The sequence below is a fragment of the Capricornis sumatraensis genome, unplaced genomic scaffold, assembly GCF_032405125.1.
Source record: "Capricornis sumatraensis isolate serow.1 unplaced genomic scaffold, serow.2 scaffold1, whole genome shotgun sequence".
NCBI classification, from domain to species: Eukaryota; Metazoa; Chordata; class Mammalia; order Artiodactyla; family Bovidae; genus Capricornis; species Capricornis sumatraensis.
In genome coordinates, this window is record NW_027184612.1 from 9,238,741 (window position 1) to 9,255,624 (window position 16,884).

Sequence of the window (16,884 nt, forward strand, 5' to 3'; positions counted from 1 at the left end):
AGGCTTTAGCAGCAATGTCACGCTTCCCGTCGCTTGGATCAAAGGATCTGTGGTTTTCCCTCGAGGCTTTCCCTCGAGGCTTTCCCACAGGGCTGTCCCACGTGCCACCGTGGTGTGAGTCGATCCTCGGCGTGAAAGATGAGCCAGTGCAGGGCAAAGAGGTTCCTCTGGAATGGACTGAGACATCTGGGGGACTCTTGGAATGGTGGTACGACCATGGAGTTCCTCTCGCCTTTCCTGTTGAGAGTGCCTCCTCTTGAGATGCGACGGGAACGCCGGGAATTCTTTCCCGTTGAAAGCAGGGAAAGGATCCCTCATCTCGAGCTACGAGGGGGAAACGGGGCTCCTCTGGATGTGGGCGGGACCATCGTGCTTCCTCTCTAGTGGAGACGGGTATGGCGGTGAACTTCTTGAGTTGCAGCAAGGGTGTGAAAGACCCTTTCGAAGTTCCAGAGGTTAGGTGTCATTAGTCTCCAGACGCCTCATCGGAAATAGGCCTCATCTCGCCTGGAAGGGAGAACTTCCTGGATTTTCTCGAGTTGCGGCCGGTGTTCTCGAGTTACGACGGGGACCTCAGGGACCCGCCCTGGTGGCCTAAGGAAAGGCCAGTCCCTAGGCGAGTTGTTAGGGGGCCTCTCGGGATTCCTCTCCCGTTGATACCGGGTCCAAAAACCTTGTGTGTAGTCAGGGCCGGAACCGAGGATTCCTCTCAGGGGCTGACATGGATCTTTGGGTACTTCTGGAGTCTCCCCAGGGGAGTCAGGCCTCGTCTCGAGTGGGGGCATGCACGTGCGCTTTCCTTCCAGGCTGTAGCAGCAATGTCACGCTTCCCGTCGCGTGGATCAAAGGATCTGTGGTTTTCCCTCGAGGCTTTCCCACAGGGCTGTCCCACGTGCCACCGTGGTGTGAGTCGATCCTCGGCGTGAAAGATGAGCCAGTGCAGGGCAAAGAGGTTCCTCTGGAATGGACTGAGACATCTGGGGGACTCTTGGAATTGTGGTACGACCATGGAGTTCCTCTCGCCTTTCCTGTTGAGAGTGCCTCCTCTTGAGATGCGACGGGAACGCCGGGAATTTTTTCCCGTTGAAAGCAGGGAAAGGATCCCTCATCTCGAGCTACGAGGGGGAAACGGGGCTCCTCTGGATGTGGGCGGGACCATCGTGCTTCCTCTCGAGTGGAGACGGGTATGGCGTTGAACTTCTTGAGTTGCAGCAAGGGTGTGAAAGACCCTTTCGAAGTTCCAGAGGTTAGGTGTCATTAGTCTCCAGACGCCTCATCGGAAATAGGCCTCATCTCGCCTGGAAGGGAGAACTTCCTGGATTTTCTCGAGTTGCGGCAGGTGTTCTCGAGTTTCGACGGGGACCTCAGGGACCCGCCCTGGTAACCTCAGGAGAGGCCAGTCCCCATGCGAGTTGCTAGGGGGCCTCTCGGGATTCCTCTCCCGTCGATACCGGGGCCAAAAAGCTTGTGTGGAGTCAGGGCCGGAACCGAGGATTCCTCTCAGGGGCTGACATGGATCTTTGGGTACTTCTGGAGTCTCCCCAGGGGAGTCAGGCCTCGTCTCGAGTGGGGGCATGCACGTGCGCTTTCCTTCCAGGCTGTAGCAGCAATGTCACGCTTCCCGTCGCGTGGATCAAAGGATCTGTGGTTTTCCCTCAAGGCTTTCCCTCGAGGCTTTCCCACAGGGCTGTCCCACGTGCCACCGTGTTGTGAGTCGATCCTCGGCGTGAAAGATGAGCCAGTGCAGGGCAAAGAGGTTCCTCTGGAATGGACTGAGACATCTGGGGGACTCTTGGAATGGTGGTACGACCATGGAGTTCCTCTCGCCTTTCCTGTTGAGAGTGCCTCCTCTTGAGATGCGACGGGAACGCCGGGAATACTTTCCCGTTGAAAGCAGGGAAAGGATCCCTCATCTCGAGCTACGAGGGGGAAACGGGGCTCCTCTGGATGTGGGCGGGACCATCGTGCTTCCTCTCGAGTGGAGACGGGTATGGCGGTGAACTTCTTGAGTTGCAGCAAGGGTGTGAAAGACCCTTTCGAAGTTCCAGAGGTTTGGTGTCATTAGTCTCCAGAGGCCTCATCGGAAATAGGCCTCATCTCGCCTGGAAGGGAGAACTTCCTGGATTTTCTCGAGTTGCGACAGGTGTTCTCGAGTTACGACGGGGACCTCAGGGACCCGCCCTGGTGGCCTCAGGAGAGGCCAGTCCCCATGCGAGTTGCTAGGGGGCCTCTCGGGATTCCTCTCCCGTCGATACCGGGGCCAAAAAGCTTGTGTGGAGTCAGGGCCAGAACCGAGGATTCCTCTCAGGGGCTGACATGGATCTTTGGGTACTTCTGGAGTCTCCCCAGGGGAGTCAGGCCTCGTCTCGAGTGGGGGCATGCACGTGCGCTTTCCTTCCAGGCTGTAGCAGCAATGTCACGCTTCCCGTCGCGTGGATCAAAGGATCTGTGGTTTTCCCTCGAGGCTTTCCCTCGAGGCTTTCCCACAGGGCTGTCCCACGTGCCACCGTGGTGTGAGTCGATCCTCGGCGTGAAAGATGAGCCAATGCAGGGCAAAGAGTTTCCTCTTGAATGGACTGAGACATCTGGGGGACTCTTGGAATGGTGGTACGACCATGGAGTTCCTTTCGCCTTTCCTGTTGAGAGTGCCTCGTCTTGAGATGCGACGGGAACGCCGGGAATTCTTTCCCGTTGAAAGCAGGGAAAGTATCCCTCATCTCGAGCTACGAGGGGGAAACGGGGCTCCTCTGGATGTGGGCGGGACCATCGTGCTTCCTCTCTAGTGGAGACGGGTATGGCGGTGAACTTCTTGAGTTGCAGCAAGGGTGTGAAAGTCCCTTTCGAAGTTCCAGAGGTTAGGTGTCATTAGTCTCCAGACGCCTCATCGGAAATAGGCCTCATCTCGCCTGGAAGGGAGAACTTCCTGGATTTTCTCGAGTTGCGGCAGGTGTTCTCGAGTTACGACGGGGACCTCAGGGACCCGCCCTGGTGGCCTCAGGAGAGGCCAGTCCCTAGGCGTGTTGCTAGGGGGCCTCTCGGGATTTCTCTCCCGTTGATACCGGGGCGAAAAACCTTGTGTGGAGTCAGGGCCGGAACCGAGGATTCCTCTCAGGGGCTGACATGGATCTTTGGGTACTTCTGGAGTCTCCCCAGGGGAGTCAGGCCTCGTCTCGAGTGGGGGCATGCACGTGCGCTTTCCTTCCAGGCTGTAGCAGCAATGTCACGCTTCCCGTCGCGTGGATCAAAGGATCTGTGGTTTTCCCTCGAGGCTTTCCCTCGAGGCTTTCCCACAGGGCTGTCCCACGTGCCACCGTGGTGTGAGTCGATCCTCGGCGTGAAAGATGAGCCAGTGCAGGGCAAAGAGGTTCCTCTGGAATGGACTGAGACATCTGGGGGACTCTTGGAATGGTGGTAAGACCATGGAGTTCCTCTCGCCTTTCCTGTTGAGAGTGCCTCCTCTTGAGATGCGACGGGAACGCCGGGAATTCTTTCCCGTTGAAAGCAGGGAAAGGATCCCTCATCTCGAGCTACGAGGGGGAAACGGGGCTCCTCTGGATGTGGGCGGGACCATCGTGCTTCCTCTCTAGTGGAGACGGGTATGGTGGTGAACTTCTTGAGTTGCAGCAAGGGTGTGAAAGACCCTTTCGAAGTTCCAGAGGTTTGGTGTCATTAGTCTCCAGAGGCCTCATCGGAAATAGGCCTCATCTCGCCTGGAAGGGAGAACTTCCTGGATTTTCTCGAGTTGCGACAGGTGTTCTCGAGTTACGACGGGGACCTCAGGGACCCGCCCTGGTGGCCTCAGGAGAGGCCAGTCCCCATGCGAGTTGCTAGGGGGCCTCTCGGGATTCCTCTCCCGTCGATACCGGGGCCAAAAAGCTTGTGTGGAGTCAGGGCCAGAACCGAGGATTCCTCTCAGGGGCTGACATGGATCTTTGGGTACTTCTGGAGTCTCCCCAGGGGAGTCAGGCCTCGTCTCGAGTGGGGGCATGCACGTGCGCTTTCCTTCCAGGCTGTAGCAGCAATGTCACGCTTCCCGTCGCGTGGATCAAAGGATCTGTGGTTTTCCCTCGAGGCTTTCCCTCGAGGCTTTCCCACAGGGCTGTCCCACGTGCCACCGTGGTGTGAGTCGATCCTCGGCGTGAAAGATGAGCCAATGCAGGGCAAAGAGGTTCCTCTTGAATGGACTGAGACATCTGGGGGACTCTTGGAATGGTGGTACGACCATGGAGTTCCTTTCGCCTTTCCTGTTGAGAGTGCCTCGTCTTGAGATGCGACGGGAACGCCGGGAATTCTTTCCCGTTGAAAGCAGGGAAAGTATCCCTCATCTCGAGCTACGAGGGGGAAACGGGGCTCCTCTGGATGTGGGCGGGACCATCGTGCTTCCTCTCTAGTGGAGACGGGTATGGCGGTGAACTTCTTGAGTTGCAGCAAGGGTGTGAAAGTCCCTTTCGAAGTTCCAGAGGTTAGGTGTCATTAGTCTCCAGACGCCTCATCGGAAATAGGCCTCATCTCGCCTGGAAGGGAGAACTTCCTGGATTTTCTCGAGTTGCGGCAGGTGTTCTCGAGTTACGACGGGGACCTCAGGGACCCGCCCTGGTGGCCTCAGGAGAGGCCAGTCCCTAGGCGTGTTGCTAGGGGGCCTCTCGGGATTTCTCTCCCGTTGATACCGGGGCGAAAAACCTTGTGTGGAGTCAGGGCCGGAACCGAGGATTCCTCTCAGGGGCTGACATGGATCTTTGGGTACTTCTGGAGTCTCCCCAGGGGAGTCAGGCCTCGTCTCGAGTGGGGGCATGCACGTGCGCTTTCCTTCCAGGCTGTAGCAGCAATGTCACGCTTCCCGTCGCGTGGATCAAAGGATCTGTGGTTTTCCCTCGAGGCTTTCCCTCGAGGCTTTCCCACAGGGCTGTCCCACGTGCCACCGTGGTGTGAGTCGATCCTCGGCGTGAAAGATGAGCCAGTGCAGGGCAAAGAGGTTCCTCTGGAATGGACTGAGACATCTGGGGGACTCTTGGAATGGTGGTACGACCATGGAGTTCCTCTCGCCTTTCCTGTTGAGAGTGCCTCCTCTTGAGATGCGACGGGAACGCCGGGAATTCTTTCCCGTTGAAAGCAGGGAAAGGATCCCTCATCTCGAGCTACGAGGGGGAAACGGGGCTCCTCTGGATGTGGGCGGGACCATCGTGCTTCCTCTCTAGTGGAGACGGGTATGGTGGTGAACTTCTTGAGTTGCAGCAAGGCTGTGAAAGACCCTTTCGAAGTTCCAGAGGTAAGGTGTCATTAGTCTCCAGACGCCTCATCGGAAATAGGCCTCATCTCGCCTGGAAGGGAGAACTTCCTGGATTTTCTCGAGTTGCGGCAGGTGTTCTCGAGTTACGACGGGGACCTCAGGGACCCGCCCTGGTGGCCTCAGGAGAGGCCAGTCCCTATGCGAGTTGCTAGGGGGCCTCTCGGGATTCCTCTCCCGTCGATACCGGGGCCAAAAACCTTGTGTGGAGTCAGGGCCGGAACCGAGGATTCCTCTCAGGTGCTGACATGGATCGTTGGGTACTTCTGGAGTCTCCCCAGGGGAGTCAGGCCTCGTCTCGAGTGGGGGCATGGACGTGCACTTTCCTTCCAGGCTGTAGCAGCAATGTCACGCTTCCCGTCGCGTGGATCAAATGATGTGTGGTTTTCCCTAGAGGCTTTCCCACAGGGCTGTCCCACGTGCCACCGTGGTGTGAGTCGATCCTCGGCGTGAAAGATGAGCCAGTGCAGGGCAAAGAGGTTCCTCTGGAATGGACTGAGACATCTGGGGGACTCTTGGAATGGTGGTACGACCATGGAGTTCCTCTCGCCTTTCCTGTTGAGAGTGCCTCCTCTTGAGATGCGACGGGAACGCCGGGAATTCTTTCCCGTTGAAAGCAGGGAAAGGATCCCTCATCTCGAGCTACGAGGGGGAAACGGGGCTCCTCTGGATGTGGGCGGGACCATCGTGCTTCCTCTCTAGTGGAGACGGGTATGGTGGTGAACTTCTTGAGTTGCAGCAAGGCTGTGAAAGACCCTTTCGAAGTTCCAGAGGTAAGATGTCATTAGTCTCCAGACGCCTCATCGGAAATAGGCCTCATCTCGCCTGGAAGGGAGAACTTCCTGGATTTTCTCGAGTTGCGGCAGGTGTTCTCGAGTTACGACGGGGACCTCAGGGACCCGCCCTGGTGGCCTCCGGAGAGGCCAGTCCCCATGCGAGTTGCTAGGGGGCCTCTCGGGATTCCTCTCCCGTCGATACCGGGGCCAAAAACCTTGTGTGGAGTCAGGGCCGGAACCGAGGATTCCTCTCAGGGGCTGACATGGATCTTTGGGTACTTCTGGAGTCTCCCCAGTGGAGTCAGGCCTCGTCTCGAGTGGGGGCATGCACGTGCGCTTTCCTTCCAGGCTGTAGCAGCAATGTCACGCTTCCCGTCGCTTGGATCAAAGGATCTGTGGTTTTCCCTCGAGGCTTTCCCTCGAGGCTTTCCCACAGGGCTGTCCCACGTGCCACCGTGGTGTGAGTCGACCCTCGGCGTGAAAGATGAGCCAGTGCAGGGCAAAGAGCTTCCTCTGGAATGGACTGAGACATCTGGGGGACTCTTGGAATGGTGGTACGACCATGGAGTTCCTCTCGCCTTTCCTGTTGAGAGTGCCTCCTCTTGAGATGCGACGGGAACGCCGGGAATTTTTTGCCGTTGAAAGCAGGGAAAGGATCCCTCATCTCGAGCTACGAGGGGGAAACGGGGCTCCTCTGGATGTGGGCGGGACCATCGTGCTTCCTCTCGAGTGGAGACGGGTATGGCGGTGAACTTCTTGAGTTGCAGCAAGGGTGTGAAAGACCCTTTCGAAGTTCCAGAGGTTAGAGGTCATTAGTCTCCAGAGGCCTCATCGGAAATAGGCCTCATCTCGCCTGGAAGGGAGAATTTCCTGGATTTTCTCGAGTTGCGGCAGGTGTTCTCGAGTTACGACGGGGACCTCAGGGACCCGCCCTGGTGGCCTCAGGAGAGGCCAGTCCCCATGCGAGTTGCTAGGGGGCCTCTCGGGATTCCTCTCCCGTCGATACCGGGGCCAAAAAGCTTGTGTGGAGTCAGGGCCGGAACCGAGGATTCCTCTCAGGGGCTGACATGTATCTTTGGGTACTTCTGGAGTCTCCCCAGGGGAGTCAGGCCTCGTCTCGAGTGGGGGCATGCACGTGCGCTTTCCTTCCAGGCTGTAGCAGCAATGTCACGCTTCCCGTCGCGTGGATCAAAGGATCTGTGGTTTTCCCTCGAGGCTTTCCCTCGAGGCTTTCCCACAGGGCTGTCCCACGTGCCACCGTGTTGTGAGTCGATCCTCGGCGTGAAAGATGAGCCAGTGCAGGGCAAAGAGGTTCCTCTGGAATGGACTGAGACATCTGGGGGACTATTGGAATGGTGGTACGACCATGGAGTTCCTCTCGCCTTTCCTGTTGAGAGTGCCTCCTCTTGAGATGCGACGGGAACGCCGGGAATTCTTTCCCGTTGAAACCAGGGAAAGGATCCCTCATCTCGAGCTACGAGGGGGAAACGGGGCTCCTCTGGATGTGGGCGGGACCATCGTGCTTCCTCTCGAGTGGAGACGGGTATGGCGGTGAACTTCTTGAGTTGCAGCAAGGGTGTGAAAGACCCTTTCGAAGTTCCAGAGGTTTGGTGTCATTAGTCTCCAGAGGCCTCATCGGAAATAGGCCTCATCTCGCCTGGAAGGGAGAACTTCCTGGATTTTCTCAAGTTGCGGCAGGTGTTCTCGAGTTACGACGGGGACCTCAGGGACCCGCCCTGGTGGCCTCCGGAGAGGCCAGTCCCCATGCGAGTTGCTAGGGGGCCTCTCGGGATTCCTCTCCCGTCGATACCGGGGCCAAAAACCTTGTGTGGAGTCAGGGCCGGAACCGAGGATTCCTCTCAGGGGCTGACATGGATCTTTGGGTACTTCTGGAGTCTCCCCAGTGGAGTCAGGCCTCGTCTCGAGTGGGGGCATGCACGTGCGCTTTCCTTCCAGGCTGTAGCAGCAATGTCACGCTTCCCGTCACTTGGATCAAAGGATCTGTGGTTTTCCCTCGAGGCTTTCCCTCGAGGCTTTCCCACAGGGCTGTCCCACGTGCCACCGTGGTGTGAGTCGACCCTCGGCGTGAAAGATGAGCCAGTGCAGGGCAAAGAGCTTCCTCTGGAATGGACTGAGACATCTGGGGGACTCTTGGAATGGTGGTACGACCATGGAGTTCCTCTCGCCTTTCCTGTTGAGAGTGCCTCCTCTTGAGATGCGACGGGAACGCAGGGAATTCTTTCCCGTTGAAAGCAGGGAAAGGATCCCTCATCTCGAGCTACGAGGGGGAAACGGGGCTCCTTTGGATGTGGTCGGGACCATCGTGCTTCCTCTCGAGTGGAGACGGGTAGGGTGGTGAACTTCTTGAGTTGCAGCAAGGGTGTGAAAGACCCTTTCGAAGTTCCAGAGTTTAGGTGTCATTAGTCTCCAGACGCCTCATCGGAAATAGGCCTCATCTCGCCTGGAAGGGAGAACTTCCTGGATTTTCTCGAGTTGCGGCAGGTGTTCTCGAGTTACGACGGGGACCTCAGGGACCGGCCCTGGTGGCCTCAGGAGAGGCCAGTCCCCATGCGAGTTGCTAGGGGGCCTCTCGGGATTCATCTCCCGTCGATACCGGGGCTAAAAAGCTTGTGTGGAGTCAGGGCCGGAACCGAGGATTCCTCTCAGGGGCTGACATGGATCTTTGGGTACTTCTGGAGTCTCCCCAGTGGAGTCAGGCCTCGTCTCTTGTGGGGGCATGCACGTGCGCTTTCCTTCCAGGCTGTAGCAGCAATGTCACGCTTCCCGTCGCGTGGATCAAAGGATCTGTGGTTTTCCCTCGAGGCTTTCCCTCGAGGCTTTCCCACAGGGCTGTCCCACGTGCCACCGTGTTGTGAGTCGATCCTCGGCGTGAAAGATGAGCCAGTGCAGGGCAAAGAGGTTCCTCTGGAATGGACTGAGACATCTGGGGGACTCTTGGAATGGTGGTACGACCATGGAGTTCCTCTCGCCTTTCCTGTTTAGAGTGCCTCCTCTTGAGATGCGACGGGAACGCCGGGAATTCTTTCCCGTTGAAACCAGGGAAAGGATCCCTCATCTCGAGCTACGAGGGGGAAACGGGGCTCCTCTGGATGTGGGCGGGACCATCGTGCTTCCTCTCGAGTGGAGACGGGTATGGCGGTGAACTTCTTGAGTTGCAGCAAGGGTGTGAAAGACCCTTTCGAAGTTCCAGAGGTTTGGTGTCATTAGTCTCCAGAGGCCTCATCGGAAATAGGCCTCATCTCGCCTGGAAGGGAGAACTTCCTGGATTTTCTCGAGTTGCGGCAGGTGTTCTCGAGTTACGACGGGGACCTCAGGGACCCGCCCTGGTGGCCTCCGGAGAGGCCAGTCCCCATGCGAGTTGCTAGGGGGCCTCTCGGGATTCCTCTCCCGTCGATACCGGGGCCAAAAACCTTGTGTGGAGTCAGGGCCGGAACCGAGGATTCCTCTCAGGGGCTGACATGGATCTTTGGGTACTTCTGGAGTCTCCCCAGGGGAGTCAGGCCTCGTCTCGAGTGGGGGCATGCATGTGCGCTTTCCTTCCAGGCTGTAGCAGCAATGTCACGCTTTCCGTCGCTTGGATCAAAGGATCTGTGGTTTTCCCTCGAGGCTTTCCCTCGAGGCTTTCCCACAGGGCTATCCCACGTGCCACCGTGGTGTGAGTCGATCCTCGGCGTGAAAGATGAGCCAGTGCAGGGCAAAGAGCTTCCTCTGGAATGGACTGAGACATCTGGGGGACTCTTGGAATGGTGGTACGACCATGGAGTTCCTCTCGCCTTTCCTGTTGAGAGTGCCTCCTCTTGAGATGCGACGGGAACGCAGGGAATTCTTTCCCGTTGAAAACAGGGAAAGGATCCCTCATCTCGAGCTACGAGGGGGAAACGGGGCTCCTTTGGATGTGGTCGGGACCATCGTGCTTCCTCTCGAGTGGAGACGGGTATGGTGGTGAACTTCTTGAGTTGCAGCAAGGGTGTGAAAGACCCTTTCGAAGTTCCAGAGGTTAGGTGTCATTAGTCTCCAGACGCCTCATCGGAAATAGGCCTCATCTCGCCTGGAAGGGAGAACTTCCTGGATTTTCTCGAGTTGCGGCAGGTGTTCTCGAGTTACGACGGGGACCTCAGGGACCGGCCCTGGTGGCCTCAGGAGAGGCCAGTCCCGATGCGAGTTGCTAGGGGGCCTCTCGGGATTCCTCTCCCGTCGATACCGGGGCCAAAAAGCTTGTGTGGAGTCAGGGCCGGAACCGAGGATTCCTCTCAGGGGCTGACATGGATCTTTGGGTACTTCTGGAGTCTCCCCAGGGGAGTCAGGCCTCGTCTCGAGTGGGGGCATGCACGTGCGCTTTCCTTCCAGGCTGTAGCAGCAATGTCACGCTTCCCGTCGCGTGGATCAAAGGATCTGTGGTTTTCCCTCGAGGCTTTCCCTCGAGGCTTTCCCACAGGGCTGTCCCACGTGCCACCGTGGTGTGAGTCGATCCTCGGCGTGAAAGATGAGCCAGTGCAGGGCAAAGAGCTTCCTCTGGAATGGACTGAGACATCTGGGGGACTCTTGGAATGGTGGTACGACCATGGAGTTCCTCTCGCCTTTCCTGTTGAGAGTGCCTCCTCTTGAGATGCGACGGGAACGCAGGGAATTCTTTCCCGTTGAAAGCAGGGAAAGGATCCCTCATCTCGAGCTACGAGGGGGAAACGGGGCTCCTTTGGATGTGGGCGGGACCATCGTGCTTCCTCTCGAGTGGAAACGGGTATGGTGGTGAACTTCTTGAGTTGCAGCAAGGGTGTGAAAGACCCTTTCGAAGTTCCAGAGGTTAGGTGTCATTAGTCTCCAGACGCCTCATCGGAAATAGGCCTCATCTCGCCTGGAAGGGAGAACTTCCTGGATTTTCTCGAGTTGCGGCAGGTGTTCTCGAGTTACGACGGGGACCTCAGGGACCGGCCCTGGTGGCCTCAGGAGAGGCCAGTCCCCATGCGAGTTGCTAGGGGGCCTCTCGGGATTCATCTCCCGTCGATACCGGGGCTAAAAAGCTTGTGTGGAGTCAGGGCCGGAACCGAGGATTCCTCTCAGGGGCTGACATGGATCTTTGGGTACTTCTGGAGTCTCCCCAGTGGAGTCAGGCCTCGTCTCGAGTGGGGGCATGCACGTGCGCTTTCCTTCCAGGCTGTAGCAGCAATGTCACGCTTCCCGTCGCGTGGATCAAAGGATCTGTGGTTTTCCCTCGAGGCTTTCCCTCGAGGCTTTCCCACAGGGCTGTCCCACGTGCCACCGTGTTGTGAGTCGATCCTCGGCGTGAAAGATGAGCCAGTGCAGGGCAAAGAGGTTCCTCTGGAATGGACTGAGACATCTGGGGGACTCTTGGAATGGTGGTACGACCATGGAGTTCCTCTCGCCTTTCCTGTTGAGAGTGCCTCCTCTTGAGATGCGACGGGAACGCCGGGAATTCTTTCCCGTTGAAACCAGGGAAAGGATCCCTCATCTCGAGCTACGAGGGGGAAACGGGGCTCCTCTGGATGTGGGCGGGACCATCGTGCTTCCTCTCGAGTGGAGACGGGTATGGCGGTGAACTTCTTGAGTTGCAGCAAGGGTGTGAAAGACCCTTTCGAAGTTCCAGAGGTTTGGTGTCATTAGTCTCCAGAGGCCTCATCGGAAATAGGCCTCATCTCGCCTGGAAGGGAGAACTTCCTGGATTTTCTCGAGTTGCGGCAGGTGTTCTCGAGTTACGACGGGGACCTCAGGGACCCGCCCTGGTGGCCTCCGGAGAGGCCAGTCCCCATGCGAGTTGCTAGGGGGCCTCTCGGGATTCCTCTCCCGTCGATACCGGGGCCAAAAACCTTGTGTGGAGTCAGGGCCGGAACCGAGGATTCCTCTCAGGGGCTGACATGGATCTTTGGGTACTTCTGGAGTCTCCCCAGGGGAGTCAGGCCTCGTCTCGAGTGGGGGCATGCATGTGCGCTTTCCTTCCAGGCTGTAGCAGCAATGTCACGCTTTCCGTCGCTTGGATCAAAGGATCTGTGGTTTTCCCTCGAGGCTTTCCCTCGAGGCTTTCCCACAGGGCTATCCCACGTGCCACCGTGGTGTGAGTCGATCCTCGGCGTGAAAGATGAGCCAGTGCAGGGCAAAGAGCTTCCTCTGGAATGGACTGAGACATCTGGGGGACTCTTGGAATGGTGGTACGACCATGGAGTTCCTCTCGCCTTTCCTGTTGAGAGTGCCTCCTCTTGAGATGCGACGGGAACGCAGGGAATTCTTTCCCGTTGAAAACAGGGAAAGGATCCCTCATCTCGAGCTACGAGGGGGAAACGGGGCTCCTTTGGATGTGGTCGGGACCATCGTGCTTCCTCTCGAGTGGAGACGGGTATGGTGGTGAACTTCTTGAGTTGCAGCAAGGGTGTGAAAGACCCTTTCGAAGTTCCAGAGGTTAGGTGTCATTAGTCTCCAGACGCCTCATCGGAAATAGGCCTCATCTCGCCTGGAAGGGAGAACTTCCTGGATTTTCTCGAGTTGCGGCAGGTGTTCTCGAGTTACGACGGGGACCTCAGGGACCGGCCCTGGTGGCCTCAGGAGAGGCCAGTCCCGATGCGAGTTGCTAGGGGGCCTCTCGGGATTCCTCTCCCGTCGATACCGGGGCCAAAAAGCTTGTGTGGAGTCAGGGCCGGAACCGAGGATTCCTCTCAGGGGCTGACATGGATCTTTGGGTACTTCTGGAGTCTCCCCAGGGGAGTCAGGCCTCGTCTCGAGTGGGGGCATGCACGTGCGCTTTCCTTCCAGGCTGTAGCAGCAATGTCACGCTTCCCGTCGCGTGGATCAAAGGATCTGTGGTTTTCCCTCGAGGCTTTCCCTCGAGGCTTTCCCACAGGGCTGTCCCACGTGCCACCGTGGTGTGAGTCGATCCTCGGCGTGAAAGATGAGCCAGTGCAGGGCAAAGAGCTTCCTCTGGAATGGACTGAGACATCTGGGGGACTCTTGGAATGGTGGTACGACCATGGAGTTCCTCTCGCCTTTCCTGTTGAGAGTGCCTCCTCTTGAGATGCGACGGGAACGCAGGGAATTCTTTCCCGTTGAAAGCAGGGAAAGGATCCCTCATCTCGAGCTACGAGGGGGAAACGGGGCTCCTTTGGATGTGGGCGGGACCATCGTGCTTCCTCTCGAGTGGAAACGGGTATGGTGGTGAACTTCTTGAGTTGCAGCAAGGGTGTGAAAGACCCTTTCGAAGTTCCAGAGGTTAGGTGTCATTAGTCTCCAGACGCCTCATCGGAAATAGGCCTCATCTCGCCTGGAAGGGAGAACTTCCTGGATTTTCTCGAGTTGCGGCAGGTGTTCTCGAGTTACGACGGGGACCTCAGGGACCGGCCCTGGTGGCCTCAGGAGAGGCCAGTCCCCATGCGAGTTGCTAGGGGGCCTCTCGGGATTCCTCTCCCGTCGATACCGGGGCCAAAAAGCTTGTGTGGAGTCAGGGCCGGAACCGAGGATTCCTCTCAGGGGCTGACATGGATCGTTGGGTACTTCTGGAGTCTCCCCAGTGGAGTCAGGCCTCGTCTCGAGTGGGGGCATGCACGTGCGCTTTCCTTCCAGGCTGTAGCAGCAATGTCACGCTTCCCGTCGCGTGGATCAAAGGATCTGTGATTTTCCCTCGAGGCTTTCCCTCGAGGCTTTCCCACAGGGCTGTCCCACGTGCCACCGTGTTGTGAGTCGATCCTCGGCGTGAAAGATGAGCCAGTGCAGGGCAAAGAGGTTCCTCTGGAATGGACTGAGACATCTGGGGGACTCTTGGAATGGTGGTACGACCATGGAGTTCCTCTCGCCTTTCCTGTTGAGAGTGCCTCCTCTTGAGATGCGACGGGAACGCCGGGAATTCTTTCCCGTTGAAAGCAGGGAAAGGATCCCTCATCTCGAGCTACGAGGGGGAAACGGGGCTCCTCTGGATGTGGGCGGGACCATCGTGCTTCCTCTCGAGTGGAGACGGGTATGGCGGTGAACTTCTTGAGTTGCAGCAAGGGTGTGAAAGACCCTTTCGAAGTTCCAGAGGTTTGGTGTCATTAGTCTCCAGAGGCCTCATCGGAAATAGGCCTCATCTCGCCTGGAAGGGAAAACTTCCTGGATTTTCTCGAGTTGCGGCAGGTGTTCTCGAGTTACCACGGGGACCTCAGGGACCCGCCCTGGTGGCCTCCGGAGAGGCCAGTCCCCATGCGAGTTGCTAGGGGGCCTCTCGGGATTCCTCTCCCGTCGATACCGGGGCCAAAAACCTTGTGTGGAGTCAGGGCCGGAACCGAGGATTCCTCTCAGGGGCTGACATGGATCTTTGGGTACTTCTGGAGTCTCCCCAGTGGAGTCAGGCCTCGTCTCGAGTGGGGGCATGCACGTGCGCTTTCCTTCCAGGCTGTAGCAGCAATGTCACGCTTCCCGTCGCTTGGATCAAAGGATCTGTGGTTTTCCCTCGAGGCTTTCCCTCGAGGCTTTCCCACAGGGCTATCCCACGTGCCACCGTGGTGTGAGTCGATCCTCGGCGTGAAAGATGAGCCAGTGCAGGGCAAAGAGCTTCCTCTGGAATGGACTGAGACATCTGGGGGACTCTTGGAATGGTGGTACGACCATGGAGTTCCTCTCGCCTTTCCTGTTGAGAGTGCCTCCTCTTGAGATGCGACGGGAACGCAGGGAATTCTTTCCCGTTGAAAGCAGGGAAAGGATCCCTCATCTCGAGCTACGAGGGGGAAACGGGGCTTCTTTGGATGTGGTCGGGACCATCGTGCTTCCTCTCGAGTGGAAACGGGTATGGTGGTGAACTTCTTGAGTTGCAGCAAGGGTGTGAAAGACCCTTTCGAAGTTCCAGAGGTTAGGTGTCATTAGTCTCCAGACGCCTCATCGGAAATAGGCCTCATGTCGCCTGGAAGGGAGAACTTCCTGGATTTTCTCGAGTTGCGGCAGGTGTTCTCGAGTTACGACGGGGACCTCAGGGACCGGCCCTGGTGGCCTCAGGAGAGGCCAGTCCCCATGCGAGTTGCTAGGGGGCCTCTCGGGATTCCTCTCCCGTCGATACCGGGGCCAAAAAGCTTGTGTGGAGTCAGGGCCGGAACCGAGGATTCCTCTCAGGGGCTGACATGGATCTTTGGGTACTTCTGGAGTCTCCCCAGGGGAGTCAGGCCTCGTCTCGAGTGGGGGCATGCACGTGCGCTTTCCTTCCAGGCTGTAGCAGCAATGTCACGCTTCCCGTCGCGTGGATCAAAGGATCTGTGGTTTTCCCTCGAGGCTTTCCCTCGAGGCTTTCCCACAGGGCTGTCCCACGTGCCACCGTGGAGTGAGTCGATCCTCGGCGTGAAAGATGAGGCAGTGCAGGGCAAAGAGGTTCCTCTGGAATGGACTGAGACATCTGGGGGACTCTTGGAATGGTGGTACGACCATGGAGTTCCTCTCGCCTTTCCTGTTGAGAGTGCCTCCTCTTGAGATGCGACGGGAACGCCGGGAATTCTTTCCCGTTGAAAGCAGGGAAAGGATCCCTCATCTCGAGCTACGAGGGGGAAACGGGGCTCCTCTGGATGTGGGCGGGACCATCGTGCTTCCTCTCGAGTGGAGACGGGTATGGCGGTGAACTTCTTGAGTTGCAGCAAGGGTGTGAAAGACCCTTTCGAATTTCCAGAGGTTTGGTGTCATTAGTCTCCAGAGGCCTCATCGGAAATAGGCCTCATCTCGCCTGGAAGGGAGAACTTCCTGGATTTTCTCGAGTTGCGGCAGGTGTTCTCGAGTTACGACGGGGACCTCAGGGACCCGCCCTGGTGGCCTCAGGAGAGGCCAGTCCCCATGCGAGTTGCTAGGGGGTCTCTCGGGATTCCTCTCCCGTCGATATCGGGGCCAAAAAGCTTATGTGGAGTCAGGGCCGGAACCGAGGATTCTTCTCAGGGGCTGACATGGATCTTTGGGTACTTCTGGAGTCTCCCCAGGGGAGTCAGCCCTCGTCTCGAGTGGGGGCATGCATGTGCGCTTTCCTTCCAGGCTGTAGCAGCAATGTCATGCTTCCCGTCGCGTGGATCAAAGGATCTGTGGTTTTCCTTCGAGGCTTTCCCTCGAGGCTTTCCCACAGGGCTGTCCCACGTGCCACCGTGTTGTGAGTCGATCCTCGGCGTGAAAGATGAGCCAGTGCAGGGCAAAGAGGTTCCTCTGAAATGGACTGAGACATCTGGGGGACTCTTGGAATGGTGGTACGACCATGGAGTTCCTCTCGCCTTTCCTGTTGAGAGTGCCTCCTCTTGATATGCGACGGGAACGCCGGGAATTCTTTCCCGTTGAAAGCAGGGAAAGGATCCCTCATCTCGAGCTACGAGGGGGAAACGGGGCTCCTCTGGATGTGGGCGGGACCATCGTGCTTCCTCTCGAGTGGAGACGGGTATGGCGGTGAACTTTTTGAGTTGCACCAAGGGTGTGAAAGACCCTTTCGAAGTTCCAGAGGTTTGGTGTCATTAGTCTCCAGAGGCCTCATCGGAAATAGGCCTCATCTCGCCTGGAAGGGAGAACTTCCTGGATTTTCTCGAGTTGCGGCAGGTGTTCTCGAGTTACGACGGGGACCTCAGGGACCCGCCCTGGTGGCCTCAGGAGAGGCCAGTCCCCATGCGAGTTGCTAGGGGGCCTCTCGGGATTCCTCTCCCGTCGATACCGGGGCCAAAAACCTTGTGTGGAGTCAGGGCCGGAACCGAGGATTCCTCTCAGGGGCTGACATGGATCTTTGGGTACTTCTGGAGTCTCCCCAGTGGAGTCAGACCTCGTCTCGAGTGGGGGCATGCACGTGCGCTTTCCTTCCAGGCTGTAGCAGCAATGTCACACTTC